Source organism: Ovis aries, chromosome 4 (genome assembly GCF_016772045.2).
Source record: "Ovis aries strain OAR_USU_Benz2616 breed Rambouillet chromosome 4, ARS-UI_Ramb_v3.0, whole genome shotgun sequence".
NCBI classification, from domain to species: domain Eukaryota; kingdom Metazoa; phylum Chordata; class Mammalia; order Artiodactyla; family Bovidae; genus Ovis; species Ovis aries.
This window is the reverse complement of record NC_056057.1, coordinates 119,121,393-119,144,549: the sequence shown is the minus strand read 5'-3', so window position 1 is coordinate 119,144,549 and position 23,157 is coordinate 119,121,393. Positions and strand designations below refer to the sequence as shown.

The following is a 23,157-nucleotide window of genomic DNA, read 5'->3' as shown; positions in this document are numbered from 1 at the left end:
TGGACATGGGCCTCCAGCCAGGCTACAGGAGCGGCCCCACCACTCTTCAAGGTCAGCATCCAGCACCCATTTCACAGACAAGGACACCAAGGCCGAGAGATGAGCCGAGCATCCCTGAGACCGAGCAGCGGAGCCATAAACCCCAGTGTCCATGTTCCACATGTCGCTGGGATCCCATCAGGAGAAAAAGCAGTCTCCAGGTGATTTAGGCATGAAGGCCGCCTTGCCCATGATGGGTGGTGGGAGGCAAACCCTGGATACTGGGGAGAACAGGCGGCCAGTGCCTCTCCTGGGGGAGGAGAGCCCTCGTTGCAGCCTCGCCCGCCCCCATGGTCCTCCACAAGGCCGGCTTCTCTGCCCCAGCCCCACAAGGCCCGGTCTGTGTGCGTCCGGCTGTGCGACCCGCTACATTCCTCTGTACCGCGTGACATTCCAGCCGCCCCGCCCGAGTCCTGTCGCAAGGGGGTGAGACTTTACTCACTGCCCTGCCATCTATCCAGGAGAGGTCAGACAGGCCAGATCCAGGGTCCGCTGGGGCTTCTGGAATGTAGGGGTGCAGCCCCCAGGGCCAGGAGCCCCCCAGACCCCCACGCCTTTGCGACACGTCCCGAGAGAGAGCCCGAGGGTGGCTGCCAGCCAGGCCCTGCGGAGAGTTGAGGTTCTCAAGGCCCGCTTGTTGCAGCGTCATCTATTTCAGACACCTACGGTTCTGAATGGGACAGATGGCCGGGCCGGGCGTTGAGAATGGCTGGCACTCGAGGTTCCATTGTCCCGGGAGAAAGTGGGCTCCTGTACCCAACTTCCAAGCGGTCCTGTCCTGAAGGTCACGGACAACGTGACCACGCCGGGCAGCCACAGGGCGAGCAATGCCCCGCCAGATGAAAATCCTTTTGTTGTCGGGCCTGGAAGGTCACACAGTGCCCTTTGAGATTGCCTGGCCAGCAGGAAGTCCCCCATCCCACTCCCGTAAAGGTGACAGCCTCGGGGGCAGAAGTCAGCACTGTGGCATAACCAGCAAGGCCACGCAAAGCCAAGGCCTATTTTCCCATCATAAACAAATGCTATCGTGGCCCGGGAACCGTGGCAATAAAGAGGTGCTTGTTTGAAAGGCCACTGGCTCGGCCGGGCCCGGAAGGAGAGGTAGCCGCAGCTGGGCACCAGGCAAGGGGCCTCGGGGAGCCCCCAAGCCCAGCCGGCATCTCTGGGGAGGTACGACCCAGCCAGCCCTCTTATCGTGGAAGCTGTGTTCTAGAAAGCCCACAAGCACCGAGATGTCGGGAACTGAGCCGTGGTTCCCAGGAAAGATGGGGCTGGGCGCCCACGAGCCTCAGGCTTCTCATTTTGCCAGCTGATCCGCATATGCGCTTCTTTTGCCTGTTTCTGTTTAAAGACTCCGTGCTGAGTGCATCCCATTGGTTCATGGACAGTGAGCTCCAGCCAACAGCCCTCTAACGGGTGCCTGAGTGGACTTGATCTAGCAGGTGCTCTCTGCACGCGGCCCAGCACCACATCCTGAAACTTGGGAGCTGGGTACCACGCTTCACTATTGGGGACTGTTGGAAACAGCCAGCAAATGTGCAAAGACGTGGAGACCAGGACCCTGGGCAAACCATGAGAAGGACCCAAGCTTGCAGAGCGGGCTGAAAGGAGGGGAGCAGCCCCTGATATCACTGAGGCCCCAAGCAGGGGTGGGGAGCGTCTGCACTAACGTTCTCTGACAGTCGTTTGATCTTGACTCTCAAACCCCTTCCTTCCTGGAGGTTAAGGTGGTAGCCGGCCCAACAGAAACTCAGCTCCACTGACACCTGCCCAGGATCGTGACAGGTCTTGGGGTCATAGGTCACAGGTCTTCAGGTCTGCAAACTGGCAGAAGCAAAAAAATCCACAGGCACTCTTAAGGGGACAAGTAGGAAAGTGGCTATCATCACGGACTCTGGCATTTTGACACAATGTAGGCACCTAAACGGAGAGCCTCGTAGAACTTAGCTTCTCAGCTGTTCCCAGCATGCAGGGCAGGGGGTGCTGCTAAACACACCTGCTTTTTGGCATCTCTGGAGAAAGCTGCAGGGCCAGGGGAGGACAGACACCTCCTAACGTGCCCCGCGGGGGCACACGTGGCCTCCAGGCTGTAGCTGCATCCTTGAGGAAGGGTCTGGAGCAGCTCCTTTGAATGAACCTTCTAGAAGAACCCAGGGATGTGCCTGGCCCTCCTGAGACTCCACTCTGGCCTTGGGGACTGAGCAACTCTGTCTCAAGAAGCTCTTGAAACGCATCAGAAAGCTCCACCTGGAGGCCCACCCTTTTCCGGGCTTCCGGGAGAACCACGGGCTCCCACCCAACTCTGAGCATCCTCAGACTTTAGTGCCTGCGCTCTGTGCTTGCCTTTGCCACGAGGCCTCTCTCCTCCCCGCTTGGCTTTGTCTTAAGGGTCCCATGAGGTCACCTTGACACCACCCTGCCGGCTCCCTCTGCCCCCGACCCCGCAGAGTCACAGACAGCTGGCAGGATAGGGTGCCGGGGTCCAGCCCCGGTGGATCCAGGGTGATTCGAAGGTGGGGGGACAGAGTCGGCGTCTTTGGAAAAATACATATTTAATCACAGATATAGAGAGATTAGAAATGGATAGTGTAGTAGGAAGATTAGTGGAGAAAAGGAGGCTGAATAACTTGGATTACGTGGAATAGCATCCATGCTCCCGATGGGAATTCAGCCAGAAAAACTGGGAGCAAGAGAGAAGCGACATGGGGGAATCAGTCTTTCCGGAAACTGATCCGATTTCTTTATTTTTGGGTTTGCTTATATACCTTTTGTTACACATAGGGATGAACACAGAGTCACGCGGGGGTCAGCAGTCCTGACCTTTATCAAAATCAGGTGCTTCACATAAATGTATAAAAAAAAAGGTCTTAAGAATATTACATCATCTTCTGGCCATGAGTGAGACCTGCTGACATTTTATGATCCTTTCTTTCTGATAACCAAAAAACTTATTTTTTCCAAGGGTGTTTTTTCTTAAACCAGGCACCACCCTCCAAATAAAGTTACATTCCTATAGGGTGAGGGTGTAGTGAGTTACAATCAAGAAAGGAATTTATTCAACCCAAGGTTAACATGATTAGTCTTAAAGGTTAATACTTATTTCTCCTATATGCTAGTTATATTCATTATAAGGGTAGGGAACATGGAGATTTAGCAGCAAACATCAACCCAACAAATGAAAATCCTTTCACCAATGCTCCCCTTAAGATCTATTTAGTCTTAAGATATGATAAAGTTACATTTTTAGATAGCAAGGACACAGTGATATATAACAAAGTACAGTGATCTATTACAAAAGAGAAAATCCATTAACTCAAAAAGTCTAGTATTGCTAACATCAAAAACTACCATATTTCCTTTGCTATATTCCAAATACATTGATTAATATATTCCCAGGTGCCTAAGGATATAGAGGCCTGGCGGCGATCATTGACTCAACAAGAAGAAAAACAAGAAGAAAAAGTCCTATGCTAATTAAGACTCTCAAAATACTCCAAAACTCTCTGTGCTGTTTATGGTTGAGAGGTAGTAAACAGTCATGTGCCTAGTGGCGGCAGTAAGGATAATCCTGTCACACAAGCTAGTCTGTCAGCAGAGAGGTTTGACCTGAGACATCCTTGTCCCACCCAGAGCAGGGAATTGGCAACAATTATTGACACAACAAATGAAGAACCCTTCACCAAATAATTCCTAACCAACACATACTAATAATTTTAACTCCCCCAAATAATTTGCCTTTAGTAAGTCTAAAACATCTCGTGCCTCTCAGGTTGGGAGGCTGTAAGCAATCACATGTGGCCGGACAAACCTATACCAACCCTAGGTGGGCTAGATAACCTTCAGAGGAGTCCTAAGCTGAAACACTCTTGTCACGCCCAGGAGTTTTTATCGCCTTGGAGCTGCGCGTTTACTCCTTCTCCGAGAGAAACGGTTATGGGGGAGAGCCCCCCGTAAAGTCAGAGGTGTAGGTGAGAGCATAAAACAGACTCTGGTTTGGGGGTTAGATGCTCGGGAACAGGGGGTTTCCTGAGGCTTGATCACGCCTTTGCGTATGCCAAGCCTCCTTCCTCATGACCTTTGCCATGGGCGGAATTCCTCACGCTGGCCCCCGGCAATAGGGAATGGCAGCAGAGGCTGACGAAAGAGCCCTTCCAGCTGAGAACAGCTCCAGGGCAGACCGCACATGGCTTCCTGAGCCCAAACCCAGCCCTGGGCCGCCCCACCCTACGCACCCAGGGTCCAGACAAGCGGGTAGGGTTCGGGTTCAGGTTGGGGCTGGTGAGGCACTAGGCCCACGCAGACCAGCTCCTGGGGCAGGAGTCGAGCCAGGCCACTTGAGGCGGCCGCCTGGTGAAGGGGGCATGCACCCCCTTCCATCCTCTTCCTCATCATCCCCTGAGGGCTCAGGGAAAGGGGGGGTCTTCAGGGCTTGTCAGCCCCCTGCGGCTCCCCGCTCAGGAACACAAGGTAGCCCCCACTGCGCATGCACACACAGGGGGGCCAGGACTGGCCAGCGTGCATTAAGGACGGGGCTCGGGGTCCCAGCTGGACCCAATCGAGCCGGCGACCCCGCACCGGGAGTCCTCGTCTGCTGAGTGGAAGGACTGATGACGCAATGAGCGTTCAGAACCGGCGGTCAGCACAGAGCAGCCCCCAGGCAAGAGCCTTCGTCGTGAGCAGGCCCCAAGCTCAGGCACTCGAGTTCAAGCCCCAGCCTGTCCTGGAATGGTCTCCGGTCATCCCTGGACCGGTGGTTTCCCTGGAGGCAGGCCTTCTCCGTGCTGGAACCAGGAACACTGGGCAAGCTGGCACGAGCTTGCCACCCCATTTAACTTCCCCAGCATCTGTTTCATCCCCGTAAAGTAGGAAATGCCGTCCGACTCAGAGCATCAGAGTGCTTTCCTGTCCACCGAGAGCTGCCCCAGCGAAGAGGCACGCTGTCCTTCTCCCGTGGTGGAGCCGGGGCCCCCAGAAGAGCGTGCCCGCCAGCCCCCAGGGTCTTCCGTCCTGCAGACACGCAGTGCCCTCCCCGCTCCGTCACTTTTACGTGAACTTCCGTCTTCAAAGATCCGCTAAGAAAAGTCACCCCGTGTTGGCGCCAAGCAGGTCCCAAAGAGAAGAGGGGCAGGACCTGAGTTCCCGGGTGCTGACAAGAACCAGCCACCAAACATGCGACATCGCTTGTTCAACATACACGGAAATTCAGGCTCACATGCTGAAAAGCTGTCCTCCAAAAGAGCAAGAGGGTCACGACAATCACTCCTCAGCCAGCGTCACGAAGTCGATGGGCAGCAGAGCTAAGTGGAAGGGGCGCTGCCTGCCTCTGCTCGGGCTGACGGTGGGATGGCAGCGCAGGGCACTCTACTCAGCACTCTGAGTAACCTGCATGAGAGAAGGACCTGAAGGCAGAAAGAACACACAGACGTGCTGACTCGCGGTGCCGGACGCCGAAACCAACACCGTGAAGCTGAAGTCAAACGAAAAGCACGGACGTCGCTGCTGCCCAGAGAGCCTTCCCCACGAGGCAGGATGCTCGGAATCTAAGCAGGGGAAGGACTCGGGGGCCCCTCAGTCTAGTCCCCTCCCCAGAAGCCAGAGGACACCCCCCACCCCACAGCTATCCGCTCCTACACTACCCCAGCCCCGCTCCTCCCCTAGCCTGGCGGGGGCAAAGCCCACTGCCCTCCATGGGCCTGGTGGGAGCAGTGTCTGGTCGCTGACCTGAGCACCCACCTTCCTGGGGCCATCTTTCCCTCTGAGCCGTGTGTCCTCGCAGGGCCCACTCTCTCTCTTTAGGATTGGGGGTCCTTCATCACGGGTGCTCATGAGACAAGGCTCCCTGCTCACCTCCTCCATCACCTCCTCCAACATCGAAGGGAAGGGGGAGGATGGGGACAGGAGAGGGGACTGGAAAGGGAAGCTGGAGTCCCACAGCCCAGAGTCCTGCTGGGGGATGAGCTCAGCGCTTCTGGAAGGGGAGGGCAGGACAGGGCCGCGTGGTCAGCGGTGACTCAGGCCTCTTTGTCCCGAGTGCACAGTGGTGGACAGAGAGCAGGCTCCATGCAGAACAAAGAGGTTCTGTGGAGCAGCCCCGAGCAGAGGGCAGTGCTGGGGAGGGAGCACTCAGAAAGGGAGCCCCCAGAGCGTGGGCCGGCCTGCCCGGAAGTGCAGCGCAGCGCCATCAAAGGTCTCCCGAAGGCAGCACGGAGCCAGCGGGTGGGGCGCCAAGAGGCTGGCACGACCCCCGGGAGGCAGGCCAGGTGGGAGACGAGCCACGGGGGCCGGCCTCAGCCTCCTTCCCGCACTCACGGCTCCGGGTGGGCCTGGGGCCCCCCTTTCTCTCCCGGAGCCGCGGGCATCTCCCCTGGTCGGTGTCCCCACCCCCTGTCCCGGGAACGACTCAGGACTCGAGAGAGTGACAGCTGCTCCCCCCCGCCCGCCCCCAGCTCAGGGGCCCGTCCCGCCCCCCGGGTGATGGGCGGGCACCGGGCCAGCCCCGCAGGGCCCTGCCACATCCATCCAGGCTTCTGGGTCACGCCGTCTGCTCCTCGAGGACCAGGGGTCCCACTCTGCTTCTTACTCCCCGGAGTTTGCGCGGGACTGAGTCCAAGCCAAGCAGTGGTCCTGTGGCCGGAGCCGCTCCTGGGGACGCTCCCACCGCCGCCGCCTCCCGGCCCAGCGACCCCCGCCCCTCCCCATGGGCTTCGCGCCGTGAGGTCCGGGTCTGGATGTCTCCGCGTGAGTGCGGATCCCTGAGTGACCACAGTCCCATTTAGAACCCTCTGCAAGCCAGAGGTGTGTTTGCTAGTCCGCATTCTTCCGCCGAAGAAGGGAGAGACTTGAAAACCTAGTTTTCCTGGGACAGTTTCGTTACCAGTTAGGAAACGTGGGCCCCAGGCCCTGAGCAGCTTCACCTGGAGGCCTGGGCAGGTGGGGGGCAGGGGGTCCTCTCGCTCCATCGGGCCCAAAGGCCACCTCTGGGTGAACTGTAGCCAGCGGGATTCCTCTGTATCTGCCCCTCCCGCTCTTGCTTCGTTTGCTCATCGTCCTGTCTTAAGATTGATCCGTGTTGCTGCTTGTAGTTTCGATTTGTTCGCCCTTGTTACCGGAATATTCTGTGGCAATAAGAAGGATGAGATGGTTGGATGGCATCACTGACGTGATGGACAAGAGTCTCAGTAAGCTTCGGGAGTTGGTGATGGACAGGGAGGCCTGGTGTGCTGCAGTCCATGGGGTCCCCAAGAGTCAGACACGACTGAGCGACTGAACTGAACTAAGAAGGTGCACGCTGTGGAAGGTACATGGAGAGCCGGACGCTTACCAAGCGAGGTGAGGAGTAAGCTGGGGAAGCCCTGGGGAGACAGCTGTGTTCTGCTTCTCGAGTGTGTTGGGGGTCATGCTGTTGCATATGACCCTTCCTTACCCTGTTCGTTATCCATTACGCACCTTCCTACATGCCTTAGGTTTCACAGCAGAAAGTTTCCATGAAGGGTGGAAGCCCTGTAAATAAGGCATTTGAGGCTGCATGCATGCTCAGTCTTGTCCGACTCTTTGCAGCCCCGTGGACTGTAGCCTGCCAGGCCCTCCTGTCCATGGGATTCTCAGGCAAGACCACTGGAGTGGGTTGTCATGCCCTTCTCCAGGGAATCTTCCCGACCCAGGAGTGGAACCCACATCTCTTGGGTCTCCTGCATTGTCAGGAAGGTTCTTTAGCACTACAACCACCTGGGAAGCCCCAGGGTTTGGGGGGCATTTGGGGTTGTTGTATACAAAGTGGGGCCACCGTGGGTGAAATGGAAGGAGACCTACTGAGACCTCAGGTCCTGAGCTCCTGGTGGGGGTGCTTCAGTCCCTCAGTCGTGTCCAACTCTTGTGGCCCCGTGGCCTGTAACCTGCAGGCTCCTCCGTCCATGGGATTCTCCAGACAAGAATACGGGAGTGGGGTGCCATTTCCTCCTCCAGGTGATCTTCCCGACCCAGGAAAGATTAGCTCCTGAGCGGTTACAAAACTGTCCCAGGATCACTGGGTTTAGAAGTCTCCTTCCCCCTGGCATGGGTCTGATTCACGTGAGGAACAGGAATCCTCCTGTAAAGACCCTCCCGTCTGAGACCCTGCGCGAGTCTCCCGCAGGGGCCCCCATCCCTCCTGGAGCCGTCGCTGACCTGGAAGAGCCCGGCCTTCTTGTTAGCCGACTCCCCCAGCCGAGAGGGGCGCCCCCGCCGCTGGCCTTGTGAGGCGTCCCGAGGACGGCCTCATCCGATGCTGTCATCTGGCCGATGGCAAAGGCCGCCCACTCAGTGCACGTTTGGCCTCTTGCATCGCTTTGCACAACCGCCGCCAGGTGAGACGGGCAGGCCAAAGGGAGGCCTTGGCAGGTCACCCAGCTCGCAAGGTCGGGGGGCCGGGTGGCCGTAAACCCAGGACTCAGGCTCAGCTCCGGGAGCAGCAGGACAGCAGGCCCATGGAGGGGGTTACCCAGCCACGCACTCATCTCAGCGGCGAAAGGCAGCACTCACACCGGGACGCCGGCGTCTGGGGCCTCTGGCCCAGAAGAGCACTTCGGCATCTGCCCCCTTCTCCAGGAGCCCCTGCTGGACCCTGGCCCCCCGCAGTGAGGCCCCGACCCTGCTCCGGGGCTGGGCCTGCTCCTAACCACATGCAGTCCGGCTATCAGCTCCCCACTGGTCTCTTAGCTGAACCGTGAAGGGAGGTGCCCGAGAGCCCAGGACAGCTGCTCGGGAAGGTGGCTCAGCCGCCTGGGCTCAGACAGGAGGCCAGGCCTGCCTCCTGTCTCTCTCCGATGGGGGCCGGCACCCCTGACACAGCTGGGAACAGGGTCTGTCCCTTCTCCAGGCTTCTGGGGGGAAACACTGTGATAAGGACGATGCTGATGTTTTTACTGTAATTGGGTCTGAGTCGCTCAGTCATGTCCGATTCCTTGCGACCCCATGGACTATAGCCCCCCAGGCTCCTCCGTCCATAGGATTCTCCAGGCAAGAATACTGGAGTGGGTTGCCATTCCCTTCTCCAGGGGTATGTCCCCCACCCAGGGATCGAACCCGGGTCTCCTGCATTGCAGGCGGATTCTTTACCGTCTGGATCTGAGTTCCTGGGAATTTGTGATCTCCGTTAGGACGCTTTCTCCGAGAGTGGGGAGCAGCTCTGTTTGCCAGGAGGAGGCTGTGCAGAGGCCAGCAAGCTGCATGCAAGCGCCCGTGGGGTTGAGGCCCCCGTAGCGGCCACGCTGCCCCTGGAGACCCTGGAGGGGGTGTGTTTCAGAAGAAGACCGTCTCTTTTAAAATGATTTGTCCCACCAAGAAGTGAGGAGACGATGGCTCAGGAGGCCTGGAAGGGACCCACTGTCTCCCACGAGCTCCAGCCAGGAGCGCTGCTCGGTCCACACCCAGGGGAGCCACACTCCCCTCCGAGGTGTTCAGCCATGGAGACTGGGGCGAAGCACGGGCTGAACCGAGAATTCTCCTGGCACCCGGATCACACCCAGAGTCCACGGAGAACATTCCTTCCTCTCCGGGCCCCCTCACCAGACATTGTCTCCGAGGGGCAGAAATCAACGCGTCTCCAGGTGAGAGAGCAGACACACCCCCTCACGTGTGTCCGACGGTCACTCACTGCCTGGGTGTGGTGGACACCACCACCCCTGCCTGGACATGACCCCGGCGGGACCACTGTCCAAGGCAGGGAGCTCTGAGCCGCTACAGGCAAGGGGGGCCTGGGGAGAATCGTGTGAGGCCACACTCAAGGTGAGCTGGCTCCCGGAAAGGCCACAGCTCAGCCCTGCAAGCTGCTCCGGTCTCAGAGTGAGGATTCAACTCCTGGAAAACAGGAGGGGAACCCGGCAAACAGTGGGGCTCACTTAAACTGCAGTCAGCGTGTTCCGGCCACTCTTCAGAAATTGCCCCAGGGGACACTCTTCGTCCTCACATAAACGCTTCTCGGCAGAACCGCAGGGACGGTTTTGTGTGGCTTTAGCACCCACTTGTTTCACGGGCGTGTTACAGGGGTGTGACTACAGGCCATGTGACCTGCACACCAAGCGTGAAGTCAAGCCCGGGAAGATGCGAGTGAGACCAGACTCTCTGGGGAGCGGAGCGCTCGCTTAGCGGTCGGATGCTCTCACGACCCACCGGATGTCTGGGGTGAGCCTGCAGAGGACGGGAGGCGCCAACAGAAGAGTGGGCACGCGGATGAAGACACGGCACCCCCAGAGCGGCGAGCAGCGGCCTGGAGAGCCCCCTGAGGAGACCGCGGCCCAGGAGGAGTTGCCCTGGGCCCAGGTAACTGCAGGCACAAACTCCCTCACGCGGTTCCCTTGCACCCTCTCTCAAGTCTACCGTTAGAAGCTGAGAAATCTCGTTTAAACACACTTGTGTGGTGGGTTGCTTTAGACAGCACCATTTCCAGGGTGTCCACGCCTGCAGCCTCGTCTTGCCATATTCCAGGAATAAGGACAGGGCTGAGTGGCGGGCAGCAAGGGGCCCATTTTCTGAGGAGGGAGATGGTGTCCAGCCCCCGCCCCCAGAGCTGGGCTCCTCCACATTGAATCCACATAGAAAAGGCCAACCTGCTCGGAAAACCCGAGGCGGATACAAGCCTTAAGATGCAGGTAACATTCCGAGGGCCTCCCTGGTAGATCGTGGTGAAGAATCCGCCCGCCAGTGCAGGGGGTGTGGGCTCAGTCCCCGGGTGGGGAAGAGCCCCTGGAGGAGGAAATGGCAGCCCCCTCCAGTATTCTTGTCTGGGAAATCTCACAGACGGACGAACCTAGCAGGCTACAGTCCATGGGATCGCAAAGGGTCAGACACAACTTAGCAACTAAATAGCAATATTCAAAAGGCTGCATCAAAAAAAAATTAAAGAGTCTAGATATATGGCAAGTATTTCGCTGAGGCATTGGTGGTTCAGTGGTAAAGTTCTCACCTGCCACGTGGGAGGCCTGGGGTTGAGGCTAACACAAACCTTAAGAAGCAGGTAACATGCAAAGGGCCTCCCTGGTGGCTGACGGTAAAGAATCCACCTGCCAGTGCAGACGTGGGCTCAGTCCCTGGGTCAGGAAGAACCCCTAAAGAAGGAAATAGCAAGCCACTCCAGTATTCTTGCCTGGGAAATCTCATGGACAGAGGAACCCTAGCAGGCTATAGTCCATGGGGTCACAAGGGGTCAGACACAACTTAGCAACTGAACAACAACAATATTCAAGTGACTGGATTAAAAAATGTTTAGATAAAGAGTCTAGATATATAGCAAAACTAATAAGATGGAATTTGTCCAACATGAATAGAAACGCTAAACTCAACTGACCACGTGCTGCAAGCTGGAGGAGACGTAATTTAGTACATGTGAAGAAGACCAAGAGCGTGTACTGCCAGTGAGACAGATCCGAAAAATACAATAAAAATAACACGAGTCTGGGCAACCTCCACAGGATTTAACACTCAGACTCCAGCTGGAACCAAATTCAGCATATTGATTCCAGATCTGGACACTCTTGAGGCCAGCTCTGAAGCAAGCCACATTCAAAAAACTAGAATCATGGCATCCGGTCCCATCACTACATGGCAAATAGATGGGGAAAAATTGGAAACAGTGGCAGACTTTATTTCCTTGGGCTCCAAAATCACCATGGACCGGGTCTGCAGCCATGAAATTAAAAGATGCTTGCTCCTTGGAAGGAAAGCTATGACAAACCTAGACAAGGTATTAAAAAGCAGAGACATCAGTTTGCTGACAGAGGTCTGTACAGTCAAAGCTATGGTTTTACCAGTAGTCACGTATGGATGTGAGAGTTGGACAATAATGAAGGCTGAGCACTGAAGAATTGATGCTTTCGAACCGTGGTGCTAGAGAAGACTCTTGAGAGTCCCTTGGACTGCAAAGAGGTCAAACCAGTCAATCCTAAAGGAATCAACCCTGAATATTCATTGGAAGGACTGATGCTGAAGCTGAAGCGCCAATATTTTGGCCACATAATGCAAAGAGCTGACCCTCTGGAAAAGACCCTGGTGCTGGGGAAGATTAAGGGCAAGAGGAGAAGGGGACAACAGAGGACGAGATGGTTGGATGGCCTCACCGACTCGATGGACATGAGTTCGAGCAAGCTCCAGAAGACAGTGCAGGACAGGGAAGCCTGGCGTGCTGCCGTCCATGGGGTCGCAAAGAGTCGGACACAATTTGGCAGCTAAACAACAACTGAAGCAAGCTGGACTCAGTCCCAAGAAGAATGTGTGGAACAGACGAGAAAAGGCAGGCTGTGTGGGCCACTCCCAATCTACCGCTCAGTATGCAGCTGTGTTACTGCAGACAACTTACTTATCCTCTCTGAGCCACTGCATCTGAGAAAGAAGAATAATATAGACACTTTCTCTAGCTGAGATAATTAGGTAGGTCACAATGCCAGTCTCAAAGTCAGCACCCAGTAAATTCGCTGAATTATTACTGTCATCTTTGTGCTGTGAAAGATATCCTGGCAGAACAAACACAGTAGCTGTCTTTAGATGCATGTTATAGGAGAGATGGGCTGGGAACACGGGGCTCAGGACAGAGCGGAGGCCATGGTGAGAGAGGCAGGGGAGGAGCTGGGGACAAGGAGGGACGGGGCTGAAGAAGAGATACCCCTGCCTCCGAGCAGTTCGGTTCTGACGCAGAATCCCTGGATCCCATGTTGAGAAACGCAGCTCTGAAAGTGTGACACTCCTGTTCAAAGTGTGCAACTGCGGAGCAAAGAGTCCAGGATGTGACGGAATAAATGCCTGCTCTGACGGGGGTTCAGCTCTGACCGCTCCTGCCTCCAGTACGCAACGGGTCTTTCTCAGGCTTTCTGCAGCTCTGGAGGAGGAGCTATTAAACCACATCATGGGATCCCAGGCCTTCACAAGATCCAAGTTTAAAAAATGTCAACGAGGGCATCTCTGACCCTCTAGTGGGGATTAGCCAGCTCCCCTGAGCCCAAAACGGATACACAACAGGGCTGGGAACAGGGGGAGGGGAAGGTATGCCCCCAAAGGCCCCCCACCCCAGAAACCCCTCTTCCGCAAGGGAGGGCCAGCATTCAGCCGGCACACAACACACTGCGTGACGACAAGACATCCCCTCCAAGGGCCCCCAGCAGAGACGCCGAGGATACGCCTGCAAGCGTGCTTCCGCCGTCGGATGCTGGTCCCGTGGATGAGGGCTCCTGAAGGCACGCCAGGTAGCTGGCGCCCTCTCACACACTTCCTTCCTCCCCTCAGTCTGCAAAGCCCTTCCTTCAGCCTCATGGTACTCCCTTTTCCCCCACGATTATAAAAGTAATACGTGTTCCTTGTACAAAATTCGGAAGCTACACAAAGGTAGCTTTCAATCTCCCCTAATTGCACCAGCTAGAGTCAAACAATAACTATTTTTAAGGACTTTTACTTACCGAACGTTTATTTTACGTTATTGGACTTGGGAAATTTCTTACAAGAAGCATCCTTCCTGTCACTTATTACGTGATGCAAATCTTCCAACTCGTTAGATTTTCTTCATACTTATGACTGTGGTATCACATTACATAAATAGGGCTTTTTTATTGGACAATCTCCCATTTTAGCTATTGATGTTGTCTCCATTCTTTGGGGACAATTTATGGCATTGAAATAAAAATTATTGCGTGCAGCTTTTTAAAATTATTTTTAGGATAAATTCCTAGGAGAGGTTTATTGCTAGGTCAAGTGGTTTAAGCCTTAAGAAGCTTGATTAACAGTAGTAAAAGTGCTTCCAGAAAATTGTACCAATTCACTCATATGTGGACACAAGAGTTTTGTCATTCAGTCTTGTGCCGATCTGGGCTGGTTGTTATCTCAGTGTTTTATCTCTGCCCATTTGATCATTAACAGATGTTATTTTAATTATACTGTGAATTATTTAACTGCTAGTGGGATTGAATACTTGACTTACTCTCACTGGCTTCAATGAATAGTCTGTTGATGTTATTGGCTCACTTTCCTCCTTGGATGTTCCGCCTTTTCTTATGGATCCTCACTGGAATGTTTGTATTTAAGAATTTTACCTCTTTGTGATGTGTGGATTTTTCCCAGTACATTTTGTTTGCATTTTAACTTGAAATGCTATTTTTAATTTGCAGATATTTAAAATGTAATATAGTCAAACCTCAGTCTTTGCCTTTATAGGGTCCTGTCCTTTCTAAGGTCAGATAAACACTGCTCTGTTTTCTCCCGATTCATTTTTCTCTCTCATGGAATTATTTAACCCACATGCAGTCTATTTTGATGTCTGATAGGAACTATGACCCAAATTCTTCTTCTCCGAGTCGTGACATGGTGTCCCGGCACCTTTCATGAATAACTTACTCTTTCCCCACTAATGTGAAATGCACGTTTTATTATATACTAGATTTTTAAATATTGCATGTGTTTCTCAGTTTTCTTTTTTTCCCCTATTGATTTACTATTTTCACACTGGTGGATTCAATATGTCCTCACAATACTTTTAATCTGAGACAGCAAATATACTATTAAAATGCTTTTCTAAAAATCTTTCTCTATTCTCATTTATTGTTATCTCTTTAATTTAGACTTACTTGGTCAAGTTCCAAAAATATCCTTACACAATTTTGGTTGAGATTACATTATATGTTTTTAATTGAAATATAGTACTTTTTAACTGACGTATTTTTTTTAGTTGAAGTATTTTTATATTTAATAAATTTTCCAGCTAGTTGTTGCAAACAGGTACAGGTATATATTTTTAATTGAACAATATTGTGCGGTTTCAAGCGCACAGCAAAGAGTAGTCCAGTTTTTTACGTATATGAAACTATGTATACTCAGTTATGTACATGCGTATTTTTTCAGATCATTTTCCACTATAGGTTATTACAAGATGTTGAATGTAGTTCCGTGTGCCTACAGTGAATGACTGTCGTGTATCTGTTCTATGTATAGCAGTTTGAATCTGTTGATTTCACACTCCTAATCCAACCCTTCTCCTCTCCCCTTTTGCAGGCAGATTCTTCAGATTCTGCCTGCAAAAGGGGAGTCTGCCTGCAATGCAGGAGACTCGGATCTGATCCCTGGGTTGGGAAAATCCCCTGGAGGAGGAAATGACAACCCACTGCAGTGTTCTTGCCTGGAGAATCCCATGGACAGAAGAGCCTGGTGGGCTACAGTCCACGGGGTCACACAGAGTCAGACACGACTGAGCGATCTTCACTTCACTTCACTTTCCCCTCTGGTAACCATTAAGTTTTTTTCCTATGTCTGTGAGTCTGTTTCTGTTTGAGTTATATTTTATTTTTAATTAATTATGAGGAAACTATATCTTTATAATAATGATTTTTTACATGTGGGAACATGGCATACCTTTCCATTTCATTAAATGAAACTGTTTTGGTTGTTTGCTATAGGAATTCTGTATGCTTCTTACATTTATTCCAAGGCAATTTATACACGATACGATATTTTCTCCCCTTAAATTTTCCAACCAGTTGTGGCAAACAGGGAGAACGCCTACTGGTTAATGTTCTTCACTGCAAGTAGCCTACTGAGCACAAACTGTCTGAATAGTCTCAGTAGCATTTGCAATTCATTCTCTTTCAGTTTATTTCCTACAAAACTAAATATGCTCTTACCATACGATCCAGCAATCATTCTCCTTGTTATTTACCCAAAGGAGCTGAAAGCTCATGTCTCTGCAAAAATGTGCAGGTGAATGTTTATAGTCATTTTATTCTTAATCGCCAAAACCTGGATGCAACAAAGATGTCCTTCAGTGGGTAAATAAACTGTGGTGGATCTAGGCAATGAAATGTTGCAAAGTGTGAAAATCACTCAGTCATGCCTGATGATTTGTGACCCCATGGACTGTAGCCCTCCAGGCTCCTCTGTCCGTGGGATTCTCCAGGCAAGCATAGTTGAACGGGTGTCCGTTCCCTTCTCCAGGGGATCTTCCTGACCCAGGGATCAAACCCAGGTCTCCAGCATTCAGGCCGATTCTTTACCGTCTGAGCCACCAGCGAAGCCCAATGGAACCTTATTCAGCACTGAAAAGAAATGAGCTGTCGAGCCATAGAGAGACGTGGAGGAAGTTTAAATGTTGATGATGGAGCGGCAGAAACCTGTCTGCAAAAGGTTACACACTGTGACCCCAAACGCACGACATCCTGGAAAAGGCAAACTCAGAAGACAGCAAAGAGGTGGGTGGCGGCCCGGGACTGGGGGCAGGGGACTAAGTGGATGAGCGCAGATTTTCAGGGCAGTAGAACCGCTCCATGCGATACCACAGTGGGTACACGTGCAAACCCACAGGGTGCTCAGCACCAGAGTGAGCCCTGATGTAAGCTGTGGACTTTGGGTGACAATGATGTCAATGTAGATCCAACCTTGGTTAAAAGCAAGCACAGAACACCTTCCGCTGGGTGCTGGGGGACGTTGGTAACGGGAGAGGTTGTGCACGAGTGGTTAATGCTTTTGCACTGTGGTGCTGGAGAAGACTCTTGAGACTTCTTTGGACTGCAAGGAGAGCAAACCAGTCAATCCTAAAGGAAATTAACCCTGAATATTCATTGGAAGGACTGAAACTGAAGCTCCAATCCTTCGGCCACCTCATGTGAAGAGCTGACTCATCAGAAAAGACCCTGATGCTGGGAAAGATGAAGGTGGGAGGAGAAGAGGATGACAGAGGATGAGATGGTTGGATGGCATCACCGACTCAATGGACATGAATTTGAGCAAACTCTGGGAGACAATGAAGGACAGAGGAGCCTGGCGTGATGCAGTCCATAGGGTAGCAGAGAGTTGCACACGACTCTGAGTCGAGACTGAACCACCACCAGGGCATGAGCGGGGCAGCGGGTATGTGGGAAATCTCTGCATGTGCCCTTCAGGTGTGCCGTGACCCAAAACTGCTCTAAAAAAATAATCTGTTAAAGAAAATTATCCCTTCCCTGGAGGTTTAAAAGAATTTGCTGCTAAAACTCTCAGACTTATGTTTCCAGTTTGGTAGTAACTCTTTTAACAACATGAAGAATTTATTCCCAGGACATCAATCCATCCATGCTTTAGACCTCTTATTGAGCCTGTATCTGTGTTCTCCCACAAAACAATTCAGTGCGTGAAAAATCCACACATTTACAGGCAGAGAATTATATCACGGCCATATTCATTCTCGGGTTTACTGTTAATAACGACATGTCCACAGTCAGATCTCATTTTCCAGTACTATATGCTTGTATCTTCTAATGCTGTGCATTTCATTTCTTTTTATTTCAGTTTTTGGATATCTTTATTTCTATCATTTCTTCCCACACAGCCAGCCATGGCCTTGCGGCCCCGATTGCTAGCCTGTTTCCTAACAGGCTCACTCCTGCCTGTCACTTGCTTTCCCTGCTTCTCTCGCTGTTGTTCGTGCTTGTTGTCTTTGCTCCTGTCTCAGCTTCTTGAATGTCTGGCGTATTTGTTTACCTTCTTCTGTATGGTAAGGAGTGAACTGGACCCTGCAAACGTTCGTGGATACTACTAGGATCGCTCCCGCGGACTTAATAATATACAGGGCTTCATGCATACTGACTAAACAGTAAGTGCCTTTTTTATTCCTTCTCTCGGGCACCTTGTTTTATTAAGTGACTCTTAACTTCTAGAAGGTTTAGTTGTTGTTGTTGGGTAACTAAGTCATATCTGACTCTTTGCGACCTCGTAGACGGCAGCACACCAGGCTCCTCCATCCTCCACTATCTCCTGAGTTTGGGGCTAAAACGTTTAATCAAGTTGGAGGTAGCATTTCATCCTGATCTTTATGGATGAAGAAGGAGGGGAAGGCAGAGGGTACCGCCTAAAGGGAGACAGAGACCTGAGCACAGTCAGGGCAGATTCAGAGCCCAGGGAACCTCAGTCTCGGCCCCAGGGAAGGAGGACCTGCCAGGGTCTGGACCCCCAGGCCGGTCCTGGCCAACATTCATGGAGATCGCTGATCAGAACCAGGTAGCTGTTTCTCCCTCCCTGCCTCTCTCTCATGCCCTCTCTCCCTCTCCCTGTCTGCCTCTCTGTCTACGTCTATTGCTTCTAAAACGATAAAGGAAAACGTTTATCTAAAAAAGGAAAAATCACCTTTTTAAAATCTTAAAGCAAAGCTCTCGAGTCAGGGGCATTCCAGAGAAGACTCTCATCCCCTCCACACAACACACACTTGCGTGTCTTGGGATCTTCTGCCCAGACAGGGACAGACAGCACGACTCGGTGACAGCCGGCTGGGACCCACGGACGGCCAGGGCCTCCACGCCGCCCGCAGCGGCCCCCCAGCTGTCTGCCGCCCCTCAGGGCTGCCACGCCAGCACCGATCAGAGTCGTCCTAATGATCAAAGCAACTCTAAGACAAAGTCCGTCCCAAAGTCTCCCTTGGACCACTCCTCATTCCGAGCGAGCAGCCCTCTCCACCATGGCCTCTGTGGCCTGGGGGAGGAGGAGGGGCAAGAAGAGCATCGTCCGCGGAGCAAGCGCTTCCCTCGGAGCTGAAGGGGAAGCCGCCCCTGCCCCCGTGGCTGAGACCCCCACCAACCCTGCGGCTGGGGCTCCAAGGCCAAGACTCGGGAGCCGCGCCATATCATACATCCCTCAAAACACAGCCACCAATGTCCCAACCTGAGCGGCTTAATCATTGCTTCAAAACAATGCAAATGGAAAACAAAGTTATTTTGACCAGCTCAGCGGCTGAAAGGCCTTGGCTGCTTATGGCAGACAATAGAAGAAAGACTGCAAACAGAGAGGAAAGAAAATGCGATTAAATCACAGAGGCGACATTAAATCAATAGGAGCAGCGCGAGATCGATGCTCCCTCCCTCCAGGGAGCAGCGGCGGGCTTCTGCGTGTTTTCAGATGGTTCCAAGATTGCTTCCTATCTGAATCGTACAAAGCGAGACTCTGTGGGGGAGGGCCACGGCGGGGGGAACTGCTATTTCCCTAAATGTCTAATTGGATTCTTCAAGTATGGTTATATGTTTCTGGCTTGATCCAGAAGTTCAGCCAATCAGTTCCAGCCCTGTGCACACATGAGACGCCAATACCAATAACAGCATGGGCAGCTGGGCAATTACCAGATAAAAGTGACTCTGGGCGAACCAATCGGAAAATGCAGGCGCTGCGATTCGCCACCAGGACGACCAGGCGGTCGGAAATCCAGGTCATGCAAACAGTCCCCTCTCGACGCCCTGGCTCTGCGTCCCTTAACATCACGGACGGTCCACAGAGCAGACTCCAAGCTGCAGGGTGGCCAGCTCCATGAATCCATGCTTCAGGCAAGGAACCATCAGCAAAGAGGAAATGTCCCACTGAGAAGAGGGTCCCAGCGTTCCAGCACTGACTATGCTGCTAACTCACAGACGGCCTGCAGCCTCCAAGTTCTCTTCCTTCCTCCTTTTCATCTCTGTGATGAGGCTGCAAAAGCCCACGTCTTAACATCTTTAACCTCCAAAATTCTGCCTCTAAAAACTGGACTAAAATGCCTGTGAGTCATCTGTGCTTGGTGATAACCAAACCAGGAGGGTAAAAAGCTATCGGGACCCATTTCAAGCACTCTGGACAGATCATAGCTAAAGAGTACTAGACACAGCAAAACAAAATGTTTTCTCAGTAAAAACACACACACACACACACACATACAGCAGAAGCAGCATCCTGCCATTGATCTGAGCACGGAACGGCGGCAGGATATGGCCACGGGTTTGCATTTGTTATTAATAGGAAGGTTGAATTTTCAGGACAAAAATAACATTATCCTCGGAACCAAGGAAATGTGAAGCTGTAAATAAAACATAGGCAGTTGCCAGCTGAGAGAGTGTATCTGACACTACTCTTCAAAAGATTTTCACTCCTTGGGACTCAGCGACTGTTCTAGATAAAAACACTCCTGGATTCCAGTCTGGGGAGGGGGTAGCTGTAATTTGGCAACACAAAACCTGGGCTGATTGTCCAGAAATACTGAAAACTGATTAAGAGGAGCGCCATTCTGCAAGGAGTGGAGAGAAGGAGCATCGGTCCACCCGTGAGCGGCCCCTGGTTGCCCAGGAGGGGCAGAGACCAGCTGAAGTGCTGGGGGCAATGCCACCCAGCCTCTCTGCTGGGGAGGGTCAGGACTCCACAGCCAGCCAGACAGGAGTGGGGGTGCAGGAAAGACGGGAGACCAGGCGCCCAGGCCCTCAGCCAAAGTCCCTGTCATCCAAGACCGGAGGCAAGAGCTGCCGCCTCCCTGCCCATCTCCTCTCAGGCAGCAGGTATGCTCACTTCCCCAGTCACTGGAGGCCAGACACCCCAACAGGGCACTAGGAGGTCGACTTGCCTCCAATGGGCTTGCTTCAGGTCATGCCTATATCCATTCTTATCTTAAAAAAAAAAAAAAATTGGCATTTTAAGCATTCTGGACCATATCATCTATGGACACATAGAGCTCAATGTTACCCTTCTAATAATGCTCCAAAATGCAGCATTTTGTGAATGATGAGATGCCTAGTATCCATCTGAGTGATTTTTTTTTAACTTACTGGCCTTTGTGTATATGTACACAACGGAATATTACTCAGCAATTAAAAAGAATTCATTTTAATCAATTCTAATGAGGTGGATGAAACTGGAGCCTATTATACAGAATGAAGTTAAGTCAGAAAGAAAAACACCAATACAGTATATTAACATATATATGGAATTTAGAAAGATGGTAACGATGACCTTATATGCGAGACAGCAAAAGAGACACAGATGTAAAGAACAGACTTTTGGACTCTGTGCGAGAAGGCAAGGGTGGGGTGATGTGAGAGAATAGCATTGAAACATGTATATTACCATATGCGAAACAGATCGCCAGTCCAGGTTTGATGCATGAGACAGGGTGCTCAGGGCCGGTGCACTGGGGTGACCCTGAGGGATGGGATGGGGAGGGTGGAGGGAGGGGGATTCAGGATGGGGGATTCATGTCAATGTATGGCAAGAACCACCACAATATTGTAAAGTAATTAGCCTCCAATTAAAATAAATTAATTTTTAAAAAAAACCTCATTGGCCTTAAGGATGTTTCTTCAAATAATAGCTTCAACTTCATTTATTTTCAGAATCTGTTACAGGTTGAATTGCGCACACACACCCACCCCAGAAATATGAAATAAATATGAAATATGCCAGAGTCCTAACCCCTGGACTTCAGCATGTGACTGCATTTGGAGATGGGGCCTTAAAAGAGGTGATTAAGGTGAATGAGGTCACGCGGGTGGGCCCTGGTCTAATCTGACTGGTGTCCTTGTAAGAGATCAGGACACAGGCACGCAGAGGGGTGAGGCCGTGAGGACACGGGGAGAAAAGCCGAGAGGCCTCAGGAGGAGCCCGCCCTGCCCGCATCTGAAGCTTGGACTGCAGCCCCCAGGACTGGGAGAGGCTCCATTCTGCGGGAAACTAACGCAGAGCACGTGACTAAACCCAAACATCGAGGGGAGAGGAAAAGCCGCGAGTGAGCGGCGGTCCCGGGAGGCGGCTCAGGGCGTGCGAGCCAGCCCCCCACGCCGGGCGGCGTCCACTGCCCGGGGAAGCAAGCCCCCGAACGCTCCCGGCGCAGCCCAGCCGGGGCGTGCCTGGCCACCCGGAAGCCCCAAAGCGAGGACGGCGGCAGAAGCGCGGCACCGTGCTGGGTCCTGGAGAAACGTGAACGCAGAGGGACACGTGTGCTGTCATCAGCGGTGGAGTCGGGGCGCGTCTGGGGCAGAGAGGGCGCCTGGCTCAGCCCCGGGGAAGAGGAGGTGTGTGAGGAAGCGTGCAGAGGTATCGCTGAAACCCAGGCTCTCGGGGCCCCTTCATACAAGCGACGCTGCCTGTGCGTGAAGACGGGTGCCTCTCCTTCACCCGGCCAAGAGCAGACACGGCTGACGGAGGCACATTTATTTCATTGCTCCTTCTATCAGGGGACAGGAGAATGATGGGGGCCGTGCCCGGTCCGGGCAGGGGAGAAGGGCCGGGGTGGGAGGGCAGCATTCAGGAAGATGACCTCTGCCCCAGATGACCTCTGGACCACGATGGAGGTGGGATGTGGGACGGGACTGGGTGGAGGATGAGACAGTTTTAAAGCCCACCTGCCCCCAGGAGCGGCCCCTCTCCAGGCGGTGGGAGGACCGCCTGCAGCAGCTGGAAACCCCGGCACCACCTCCAACTCCGTCCTGGCCGCCCCTCCTGGCTGAGCGCACCAAACCCCCATCAGATCGTAGCCCTCACGCTGCACCTTCTTGAGAACTTTCCCTGGCGAACTCGGGTCGTTAATTCTAGGCCCTCCATTCTCCCCATCTGTGCGAGAACTCCACGAAATGTTTGTAAACCAAGTCAGACCGGCTTTGGAGAGGGGCTGAGGGTCTGGGGGCTCTTTAGCTGGTCTATTTCACACCCTCAGGACTCCTCGGTAAGTGAGACACCGCCCGGAACCCACGAGGCTGCCCCGTCCAGCAACATCTGGGCCTCTGAGCTCCCCAGAGGAAAATGGGACCCACTCCACCTCCAGGGTCGTGCGTCTCTTTGGAAAAGCTGAATTCAGACTGAGCGCACGCTGCTGATCCCCTGGAGACCCGAGGCTTGACGACAGCGGGCAGTGGGGGAGTCGCAGGAAGGGCCCCACTCTGAGGCAGAGGGGCCTGAATGGCTAGTTCAGGCCTGCTCCTCTTGAGGAGGAAACGCATCTTTCATATACTTTTGTGGCACCAACATCTCCAAGGGGTGGATCCTCTTACGAAGTCAGTGCTCATTAAACGTTTGCGGGATGAAGGCATGCATGAGCGAATGAGTGAATCCTCCTGCTGGGGAGGGCCAAGCGAGTGCCCACCCCTAAGGAGCACGCGGGCAAGCCTGTCCCGTGAAGGGCAGATGGCAAGCAGCTGTCTCCAGGTGTCTGCGGAGGGCACTGGACCCAGGACTCCCATGGGCACCAATATGCAAGGATGCTCCAGGCTCTCACATAAACCGGCACAGCATTTGCATCTAGCCTATGCACCTCCTTCCTATGCTTTAAATCATCTCCGTGTTGTTTATAATCCCTCATACAGTGCAAGACGTGTACGAACAGCGGCCAGCCTACAGCAAATTCAAGCTTTGCCTTTTAGAACC

General features: G+C 53.0%; 1 long non-coding RNA gene across 1 annotated transcript; it reads right to left on the bottom strand.

The window, feature by feature from the left end:
- Positions 1 to 2,756: 2,756 nt before the first annotated feature.
- On the bottom strand, positions 2,757 to 6,009 carry LOC132659780 (uncharacterized). Its single transcript, XR_009600581.1, has 2 exons — positions 5,773 to 6,009; positions 2,757 to 5,438 (listed from the first exon to the last, which is right to left on the bottom strand). It is a non-coding gene; the product is annotated as an uncharacterized LOC132659780 (long non-coding RNA).
- Positions 6,010 to 23,157: the final 17,148 nt, after the last annotated feature.